Source organism: Neovison vison, chromosome 1, assembly GCF_020171115.1.
Source record: "Neovison vison isolate M4711 chromosome 1, ASM_NN_V1, whole genome shotgun sequence".
NCBI lineage: Eukaryota > Metazoa > Chordata > Mammalia > Carnivora > Mustelidae > Neogale > Neogale vison.
The window spans coordinates 70,189,063-70,200,464 of NC_058091.1; the positions used below are offsets into that span (position 1 = coordinate 70,189,063).

At 42.8% G+C, this 11,402-nt stretch overlaps 1 protein-coding gene across 10 annotated transcripts in view; it reads left to right on the plus strand.

Moving 5' to 3' along the window:
- Positions 1-10,961, plus strand: part of EPB41L2 (erythrocyte membrane protein band 4.1 like 2) — a 213,463-nt gene extending 202,502 nt beyond the window's left edge. For all 10 annotated transcript variants that reach the window (XM_044248921.1, XM_044248964.1, XM_044248940.1 and 7 more), the window contains one exon: positions 10,831-10,961. The gene's annotated coding sequence lies outside the window, so the exon portion shown is untranslated. The remainder of the gene's footprint in view (positions 1-10,830) is intronic.
- The last annotated feature ends 441 nt before the right edge of the window (positions 10,962-11,402 follow it).

An 11,402-nucleotide genomic window follows, 5' to 3' on the forward strand; every position in this document is an offset into this window, starting at 1 on the left:
TATTTACTGTGAAGGTTCACACCAAACAAGGTGTGCACTCAGCAGTAAATCATGGTAGCAGGGTACAGTCTCTGCCTTTACTGTTCTGAGCTGTGCTGGGTGGGAACAGAAAGGCAAGATCTCTACATTAGGATGGGGTGTCAGATGGCTTCTCACTGGAGCTTTTAGGGGAGTAGGAATAGCTCAGGGAAGAAAGGCACGGAAGGGGGCACTCCAGGCCAGAGCTAGTTCTCTGAACCTCATATCCCAAGAATGGGGCAGAATCAGGCATGTCTGGGCTGCAGGGCACGTGTTGGAGGAGCGCGAGGGGAGTGGCCGAAGCCCGACTCTGAAGAGTCTTACAAGCTAAAAGCTGGAGTTCAGCTCTACTTGGAGAAGCGAAGGGACACAACACCTCGTGTACTGGGGAGATGATAAGGGGATAGAGGTCTATGACTTGGTGACTGTTGGCATGGGGATATGTAAGTTCGTGATTTGGGAAGATGGCCAAACAGGGGAGGATCCCAGGCTTCTGGCATGAGCAAATGAGTGGGTGGTGGGAGCTGTAATTTCAATCCTGGGATACAGGTATTGGTTTTCACAGGTCCTGTGCAACATGGCCAGTCTTCTCAGCTCAGCTGTCGTAAAGCACAGGTTTTGTTCTATTTTTTGTTCTTGGTAGTGTAGGAGAACACACCTGCCATGGCATTATGGAGGACGTTTGGAAGTGAATCTGTAAGGGCCTGTCTTCTGCACACGGCATGGTTATTTGGAAAGTTACCAGATAGTCGGAGTGTTAAGAGGAAATGCAACATCGCAGATCTGCTGGGTTCAAATCTATTTCGTAGTATGTGACCTGCCAAGTTCTTCACGTTTCTATTCCTCAGTTCTGCCATCTGTGAACTGAGGATAATAGAATTTATAGAAGAGTTTGTTTCCAAGGCACGCTGTAGCATATCGAGTCAGCTATAGGAACAATTTTTGCTCCTAGGAATAAATTAAACATTGGAATATCCTTCTTCAGGGGTGTTGAATTTGAGGTGCACGTGAAATGGCTACATGGGGAGGTCCAGGAGGTCGCCAAGAGCTTTGAGAGAAATCACAACAGGTTCGGAGCTGAAGGTAGAGGTTTGAAAGTCATCTGAATGTGTCACCTAGTGAGGAAGCCTTTGGTTTGAGGGATGTTACCCTGGACAAGGTCAGAGGAGATGCAGGAGGGGGAATGGGAAAATAGGAAGAAAATGCGGAGGAAACACTGTCATGAAAGTTGTAGAAGACGAGAACTCCAAGAAGGAGAGAGTAATTAAATCTTGAATATTAAATCAAGTGAACACGTCCTCTGGAATTGTTGGTATAGAATCAGCCTGGGACTTGGTCAGAGCCGCGTCAGGCAGGTAGTGGGGATGGAGCCCTGTCACATGTTGAGGAAATGGGACTTTTACACGGAAAGTACTTTCAGGAAGCTCTCTGTGCTATCGTGCATTTGTGAATACCAATTTCTACATAAGATAATGTTGTCTTCAAGCTAACATTTCCGAGTCAGGGTGATATTCAGAGTTTCAAGATGAACTTGAGAGCCAGACAGGAAATTAGCATTTGCTGTCTAACTGACTCGCAGGAGAACAGAGCCACATTGGCTAGACTGAGTTCTTGCTCATCACGAGCTACTTATTCCCATGTGGGCCCTGATGAGCCTGACTTTGTATCTGAAGAAGAAGCCCCAGCCTGTGGACTTCCAGTTCAGGAGCCAGGAGTTTTTCAGGCATATCACATGCCTTGCATTTTTATTTTATTCTCCTTGGCTAGTTGTACTAGTCTTGTACCTAAAATTAGCATTAGTTTTCAATGTAGATTAATCAAGCCTAAAATGCAGATTTACATATAGCCCTGAAAAGCCATTTCAGATTTAGTGGCTGTCAGGCACAGGCACTTTTCACTTCGGCATGCTGTGGAATGTTCTGCTTCATGTTTATAAATCTGACAGGTGCTTTCCATGAGTCAGTTCCAACATATTTGAACCACCCCACAGAAGAGGCACTGGACGCCACCACTATTGTGCACTTGTTCGCACAAGAGTCACTAATTCCCCAGGGTTTGCTCTTGGGCAAGATTATTATCGACTCTTGTTTTTGCAAATAGAATTATTGTTATTGGGGCTCTCTTTCCTAGTAATAACAGAAGCGATTATTATTTTTAAAAAGAGCTAGGAGAAAATGTAAATGGTCCCTAATTCCTCTGCTCCTAGAGTTAGATAATCCCTTTTCACAGTGTATGTATGTGTGAACACATACACGCCCACGCCCGCCTCTGTGGACCGAGGCTGGGACTGTCGATTCTGTGCTCTAGCCTGTTTTCTCCTCCCCGGACAGTGCATGAGAGAGAACCTTCCCCGGAAGCCTCTCCTCGTTTTTCATCAGCCATTGAACAGACACATGAGGATTTACGTGACCCCTGTTAACGGGCGTTTAGGTTATTCCTCCGTTGTCACAATTCAGCATGCAGCTGCAAAGGTCATACTCGTGTGTACATTTTGGGGCATGGATTTCATCGTTTTCGCAGCAAATGTTTCCTCCTGAAAGGTTTGAAGAAGTTGCAGTGTATGAACATCCCTATTGCCCCACAGTTTGTCTGAAGCTAAGGATTATAAAACATTTAAGAAATCCTTGCCCATCTGGTGAGGAAAGAGCATTTGTTCCCCTCATCTCCTTTTTTAATTGTGAGGAGAGAGCGTTTTGTTTTCATTGCTAATGAGGCTCAAACACACACACACACACACACACACAAACAATTTTATTTCTCTTGAATTGTCAGTTCTTTACCATTTTTCTGTTCAGGTGTTAATTATCTTATCTTGGACAGATTTATTAAGGTTACTAACCCCTTCATCCCAAATGTTGCGTATTTTCTCTAGTATTTAATTATTATTAAGAATTTAAAATAGCACCAAGCTGGGGGAGGGAGGGAGAAGGGTCGACAAAATCAGCAGATTGGAGGCATGAAGGTTGCATCCAGAGTTTGGTTTCTTTGGCCCAAACAGTATTTTTTAGAATTTGAATTAATGAACAGTGCCTAAAACAGGGAGGCACCAACTGATTTCAGAACCATCAGGAGCTCCAGTGGCATTGGGCCTGTCCTCTGGCATGGCCGCGGCACCACCCTCGGACAACAGAAGAGCCCTCCCGAGCCACCCGCGTCTCCTCAGGAGGCCCTGGGTACCCCATCTCCCTGCTCACGTGTTCACCCACCTGGCCTCTGAGGGGTGGGCGTGGCAATTGTGACTTTATTATGCCTTAGGCTGGATGAGGGCATATGGAGAAGTATGAAAATCAGAAGAATATTTTATTATAAACAGTTTAAATTACAGCCTCTTCTCTCCCCACCTGCCCCCCAACAACTCTTTTTCAATGAGGAAGTAGAATCCTGGAGAATAAAGTAATCGGCATCAGTCCCTTACACTCAGGACTCCTAAATGCCATCCATGTGCGGAGCTAAAGAGAGTTTCATCTGTCTGAAGAACCACAAATGTCGGTCATCCCAGATACTATTTTCTAAATGTGTAAATTTGTGGTGGCATTAGGAGGGAATTTTGCAGTGGTAACCAAGTAGTGTGTGTTTAAGATATTCCTGACTCCATGACGATTATATTGGAGGACCTGTTAGCCCTACATTTATTTAATTCTCATGATCAAAATAATTCCATTAGCCTTAGAGCTAGTAGAGTGTCTAGACTTGTCAGGTATGATAGCCAGTCCTCACCTGTGCTATTTGAAACATGGCTCTTCCCAACTGAGATGTGCTATAAGTAGAATATAACATACTGGATTTGAAGATGTTAGAAAAAAAGTGTAGACTAATAATCTAGAGATTTGGGTCTAGAGATGAACTCTTTTGAGTTCCACTAAACTTCTATTGAAGGAAAACACAAATATTTGGTGAGTTCTGTTCATATGTGGTTTCAAAGGTTTTTTCCCCCCCTCAAAGATAACGGTTTTGATACTGTTTTTTAAGTGCAACTTTTATTTGATGCTTTATCAGATAGAATTTTTTCTCATCTCTTTATCTTATGAACCTAAGATCGATACAGGCTTAGCTAGAATACGGTATACTGAGTGTAACCTTATTCTTGTCCATTTGTTACTTAAAAGAACCTTTAAGAGTTTGTAAAATGCTCTCATATCACGTTCCTGCGAGATTTATACCTAGCAGAATGAACCAGAAGATTTTACGCTAGCTTTAGGGCCACATATTAACTACGCGTAGAAACCTTTGTTAGGGCTCTCAGCGATTTGGGAAAGCCATTTTAAAAAAGAAGGCAGAGTCCTCCCAGGATATGATAGATGTAGTTATTTAACAAAAGAACAGAAAAAGGAAACCGCAAACTTTCCACTTCAATCAGCAGGTGTAAGTAATGGGGAAGACAGGCAACAGTGCTTCCTTCCTGCCGTGAAATACAATTGTTTGTTTGTTCCCCTGCCCAAGCCCCTGCTCTTGGTTCTTGCCTTTGCAGCTCAGTCCCCAGCACCTTCATCCGTAGATGCATCAGTGCTGACTCCTGTCACGACACCATGCTTGGGGCACTCTGGTAACTCTGGTGAGCAAGAGGTGAACCCATGAGAACCTGAATGCAAAGAACATAGAGAGTAAAATGTAGTGTTTGGGAAGCCTTGATAAAGGACTGTGAAAGTTGATTGAAATTTCTGATGGGTAAATCCGAGACCTCCCCAGAAAGGTATCAGGGAAGCCTCTCTCCGCAGAGTGCTGGGAGGGGATTTGAACATACAGAGGTGTGCAGAGAGGAAGAAGCATGCGGAGAAGCAGTGGCAGGGGTGGCAGGGAGAACAGCTCCCGCATGTGGCTGTGTGTTGAGTTCCCAGCAGAGCTGGAAAGAGCACAATATAGATGGCACTCAGTGGAGGCCGAGATAGTGGCGGAGGAATCCTGGTCCAAAACCTACATGTGAGTCGGACCCATATAAGAGCCCATGTGAGAGCCTCTTGAGACCACAGAGGCGCCCTAACAGCATTAATATGTTCAGGCCAAACAAGCGATGCAAAATTATTTCCCTGAACTATTTGTTGAATGGGTGCTGTTTTTCATTTGGCCAAAAAGAAGAAAACGCTAGATTTAATGTTTTGCTCTGAATTCAGCAGGCACACAAATCTGTGAGAAAAGGAAAGGAGGGTGATACATTAGGGATAGCAGATTCTACACAGGCAGTTCCCAAACTTTGTTGTCTCAGGACACTTTGCACTCTTAAATATTGCCGAAGGGCCCAAAGAGCTTTCGTTGCTGTGAATTATACATACCAAAAGTTACCATAGTATAAATAAAAATTACTGAAATTTACCAGATTATAAATGAAACAGAACAAATTAAAAATATTTATGAAAGAGTTCAAAATAATCAGTAAAAGAAGACTGTCAGAAAAGGCCAGGGGCACCTGGGTGGCTCAGTGGGTTGGAACCTCTGCCTTCGGCTCGGGCCATGATCCCAGGGTCCTGGGATCGAGCCCTGCATTGGGCTTTCTGCTCAGCGGGAAGCCTGCTTTCTCCTCTCTCTCTCTCTGTCTGCCTCTCTGCACACTTGTGATTTCTGTCTGTCAAATAAGTAAATTAAAATCTTTAAAAAAAAAAAAAAGAAAGAAAGAAAAGGCCACATGTACTGTGTGGTTACAATGATATGAAATCCTACAAAAGGCAAAGTGACTGAGACAGATCACTGGTTGTCAAAGAGCTTCTTGGAAGAGTCTTTAAATCCGGGGAAGCTCTTGGGCCACCTGGGCGCTCAGTTGAGCAACTCTTGATTTTGGCTCAGGTCATGATCATGGGGTCATGGGATCAAGCCTTACATTGGGCTCTGTGCTCAGTGTGGAGTCTGAGGATTCTCTCTCTCTCCTCCCTCTGCCCCTCCCCTGGCTCGCTTTTGCATGCACACCTACAGGTGCACTTTTTCTCAAATAAGATCTTTGAAAAAAAAAAAAAACAATATCGGGAAGCTATCAAGCTCATGGTGGCCAAAATACAATCTCCCAAGATTCTAGTTTTCACCTGCATACTTGAATTTTATCACTGGCCACAAGTCCATTGTCAGCTGTTTTCCTTGAGATGACAGGCTCGCCTCATTGTCAAGAAAATGCCTGCCTACTAGAATAACAGTTTGTCCATCAGTAATTCTCAAATAAAAAAGGTGTTTATGAAAAGGCGGCTTCTTCAATTCCCAGATCGAGCATTCCTTTCATCTCTAGCCATCCGTTGTACTTCCGTATGCAGTAGGAGTATGCTGTGCCCATTTTCCATTTCATTACCCAGAATGTTAGAAAGACACGAACTCAGCAGATGGGATGTAAGACAGTAATTTTCTGGTTTCATCCAGGACATCCTTAAGTGAGACTGGCTTGCCTTCTTTGTTCCTTGATTCACTGAGAGTGTGTGGTGGCAACAAGTCCAGTGACTTCTGGTGCAATTTGGTGCCACCGTCTTGACCTGTGGCAAGATGCTAACAGGTGTGTTCCCCCTTGTTGTTGCACTATCGGTGAAAATGTCCACACCCCAAAAAGGGCAATTAGTGTCTTAGTGTGGTTGTGAAATCTTTCTTTTTTTTTTTTAAAATGTAATAGCTTATACATTTTTTAAATGTAATAGCTTTTTTTAAAATGTAATAGCACAACCCCCTGAAAAAAGAGTCTCTGTGACCCTCAGGGTCGGCCAAGCACTCTGAGAACCAGTGGTGCTACCAACACTGTAAGAATCGACTTTCCTGGGTTAACCAAATAGAAAAATTTTAAAAGATTTTATATATTTGAGAGAATCCGTGCATGCCTGCATGAGCAGTGGGAGGGGCAGAGAGAGAGAAGCAGGCTCCCCGCTGAGCATGGAAGCCAGACAGGACTCTGATCCCAGGACCCTGGGATCATGACCTGATCAGAAGGCAGATACTTAACCCACTGAGCCACCCAGGCGCCCCCCACCCCACACCCAATAGAAATTTATTCTACTTGCATGTTTGGATCTAAGACTCCTGTCTTCCCATGGAAATTATGTAAAAAGTGAAAATCAAATGTGCATATTGGAGACCCAAGGAAGAAAGCTTCCCATTAGGAATAACTAACGTCCATAACCATGAACTCTTGTATTTAAAACTGAACACTTGAGTGCATGGATCTCATTTTTATTTAGGAAAGAGTTGGATTGTCTCTCGCATAAATTTTCATATTTTCAAGAACTCTGGCTATACTGCTACCCTACGGGAATTGAATCTTACTTAATCCAAAGACAAATGTTACGGTTTCTTGCTTTAGTTTAATTATTTTTGGATGAAAGCCGTATTTTTGCATTTTTATTGAGACTTCCCTCTGGATAAGTGCTTTACCACTTACAGGCAGAATTTCTGGTGGCTTGGGTCAAGTGCTTTTTCATGAGTGTACATTTGCAGTTTACTGAGTCAGTTTCTGGAGAAGAGCACGCTCAAACTTGAGCCCCATGCTGGGAGCCCCTGTCTCTGGAAACTCGGAAGCTCTGCTTTTCAAATGAAGTCACAGAAACTCTGTGCTTGAGTGTGATTTCCCACTGCTCCTCAGTCACACTAAAATAAATCAGAGTGTTCCAGAATCTTCTGTGAGGACTTAGGGCAAAGTGGGCAACAGGCACACGTCCTTGAGGAATTTAGATCTAGAGTGAGAGCTGGGATTGGAGGAGACAACCACGCTGAGCTATTCCCATATTGGCCAAAAGAGGGGGACAGAGGCTAGGGAACGGGGTTGTGGGAGTTAGAAATGTTCACTGACATTGTATATAGTGTGGGGGGGGTACCAATGGAAACAGTGGTTTGGGCTTCTGTTTTTACTTGACCAAAATTCTAATACCTAACATATAATCCACATACTTCAAAGCTGTGATCTTATCCAAACTCCAGGTGAACATTATGATGTCATCCAAAGGAAAAGCCTAATAATACCTGTCCATTTGTACTGACAAAAAAAAAAAAAGAAAAATGTTCAGCTGTTGTGACTATGAGGAGGAATTCAGGCTTTAAAAAAAAAAAAAAAAAAAAAGTTTTTTTGCACTACCAGTGCGTAGTCTTCAGTTTGATTGGAATGGGTGATAAATCATTATCTGTTTAAAGAAAAAACCAAACAAACACAATTATGAAGGCTTTGGGATTTTTATTTTTCTCACAGATACATGCCAGAACAGAAAACATGTAAATGCCTGATGCTTGTGTACCAATGGCATTGGTGGTTCTTTTATTTTCTCCTTCCCAGCTCAAAAGCCTAGATGTTTACTACTTGCAAGAATATATTTCTATATGTGTTTAAGTACAGAAAGCAGTCAGAAGAGAGGTGGAGGGTCAATTATAAACTTCCTACGATGAATTATTCCCTATTTATCCAGGACATGAGGAATTGGGATGTTCTGAAATGCTGAATATCTAATTAGCTCAGAGTTACACTTGATTTACTGCTTCTTAAAGAACGAGGAAAAAAATGCACTTGAGAGGAAAAAAATGCACTTAACATTAAAATTACAATAAATGTAATTTTCTTTCACTCTGAAAACTGTTTGGAATTCTAAGAGTGTGTTAAGGTTGTCATTTGTAATACTTATTACCAGAGGAGGAAATTGGTTTCTTTCTTTCTAGTGGTTTGATTGCGAATAAATGAAAGTAAATGACATTTGAGTTTACATGGGTAACTATGTCTTTTTCTCCACGTATATTTCAATAAATGTTGAAGCTCTTTGAAATCAAGATCTCTCATTCAGTTCCTACACACTCCTAATTCCTGTTTACTTGTCTGCTAATGACTTGGAAACAAGTTTAATTTTAGCTTTCTTTTCTAAATTGAATTTTTTTTATTTTTGGTGAAAACAGATTCAGTGAAATAATGTGACATGGAATCTAGAGGAAATGGAGAATAGGATCCTAACCTCATTCTTTCTGTGGGTTTCCAGGCACTGGTAACCTGAGGGGTTCCTTTTCTATAATAGAAGCTGGGCATAAGTGGTATCTCTATTCAAGAACCCAGCAACCAGCCCTCAAAGATCACGAATAGATCTTGACTGATCTATTCTGTGACTGAGGCCGCAGCTAACTCCCAAGTCCAATTTGATATGGTAGTTTTATCCATCCCTGATCACCATTCCCAAGTTTCTGTTCATAACTACTAACCTAAAAAGAGACGACTTTATCTTTTTTCCATTGATCCCCACCCTGCCCTGTGCCCGCCCCTATAGCCTGCCTACATCAAGCAGAAGTCCTAATGAGTAACCAAGTAGCCTAAAGCAGGCAACAGGTGAGAGACAATGAATTTGATTAATCAATCTGTCTTCTATAATGAAGAGGTTAAAGGAATATCTGTGATAATCTCAGTGGTGGGAGTTTTTCTGTGAAAACAAGACTTTTTATCTAACCAAAAGAATGTGCATTCTAATTGACTCTGGGGCCAGTGACCCTTGGAAAGGACCTTAATTACCACCCTCCACTGTCTTCTGTCATCACATACCATATGCCAAAACTTTAACTAAGAAATGAAAAATTACCTTCTCAAAACCCTTTTCTCTCTCTGGGTTGATGCACCATCTGTATTTTTTTGTCTGCCTCCCTGTCCACTCCCATTTTAGTCCTCCCTCCCTCCCTCCCTCCCTCTGATTGTGGCCTCCCCCCCGCCCCCCGGGCTCATGCCCCTCCTTTTTCCTTACACCTGTAAAGACTAGTTCACCTATGAGTTTCACTCACCCTCTGCACCAGCCTGCAAATCCACATCCCTGGTCCTAAGACCTCACCTGGGCTTTATGCCTGTCCTGAGGTCCCAGACTCCAAACCTGATCGCGCTCCCTGGTACTTTCTTGCTTGTCCCCACCTTCCCAGTTGTTCTCCTACAGGGTGCCTCCCCGTCCACCCTTCGCCCTGGTTTTATTAAAGTCTGAGTCTTCATCACCTAGCCATCCTACATGGCCCTCTTGTCTCTCTCCTGCCCAGCCTTAGCCTCTTCATCAGACTGAAGCTGCAGCCCTGTTTTCAGAACATAAACCAGGCCATGTCAGGCCTTCCTCAAAACCCACCTCCTCTTCTCCTGAGCTTGTCACGTGCCGCGTGGACTCGCTAACCCCTGGCTCTCTGACCTGTCTTCTGCCTCTTGCACTCTACCTCGGGATCACTACAGCAAACTGACAGCTGGTCTTTCGTCTGAATGCCCTTTCTGACTTCAGTTCTTCTTTTGTCTGTTGGATCACGTTTGTACTCCTCAGTCTGGTATTAAAGAGTAGACCTAATATTTTTTTACCCAACCTTCCATTCCTCACCCTATTATTACTTCTCTCCAATAATGCCCATTTCCTCACTATCCTGTCCTCACTCATTCTTGCTCCCCGCCCCTGTACTCTGCATACCCCCACTTACACCTTGCGCTGTCTTACTTCCTGGCCTCTTGCCCCATTCTCTTCTCCTCACCTGCAGCCCCTTTTCTGTTCATTTCAAAGAAGTCAGAATGGACTTTGTTTTTCCTCCTTCCTTAAATCTGACATTAAAGCCTACATGGGTTTCTCTGTTTTGGACTGTTGATATATGAGTTACCTCTTTTATAATTAACTCTGTGTGCGTGTTCCTATTTGCCAGTTTGTTTCTGGTGCTTGTCAGTTCTCCACATAGTGGAAGGCCCGCTGGGGTGGCATAGACTCTCCTGCTTGTCTTCTGGTCAACGTGCTATTGACTACAAGAGTAAATAGAAGAGTAGAACGAGGCAAATGGTAACTGTGGGTCATTTGACTTGGAATTTGGTGGCACATTACTTACATTGTTTTTCAAGCCTCTATCTTGGGAATATTTAAGTCTTCTCTCTCTTTTTTTTCCTCCTAGAAATTCCATTTTTTAAACAACACTCAACTTTGTGAACCTGAAGAATTTTGATCATTCCAAGTCCTAATGCCACACCACTACTCCAGCGAATTTATACTACGACTGGTAACAACGACCAGAAGCCTGAAGAATTAAAATGCCAACAGCCAAACCTTACCTTAACAGCTCTGGTCTATACTGTTCCCTCGCATTTTAATACATTATTTTGTTTTATAACCACTTCTAAATATTCTTGATTCTTTCTTCTTCTTTCTTTCTTTCTTTCTTTTTCTTTCTTTCTTTCTTTCTTTCTTTTTAATTAGGAAGTTTTGTTTTTGTTTCCCGTTTACTTTGTGTACAACTACCTGCATTTTATCACTCATTTTGATCAAATGATAGTGAACAAAGCCAGCCCCATGCTGGTAAGGTGCTGTTCACTTGAACAGGTGCTGTTGTGCGGAAAGGAAACTCTGTGACTAATTTCCATAGTGGCTTTCCTGCCTTCCAGGTCTTTCCCACTGAATCCTTACCATAAATATTTACAGAGTTTTCAGATTGCAGTAAATATACTGTATGAGAAAATATTAATACCG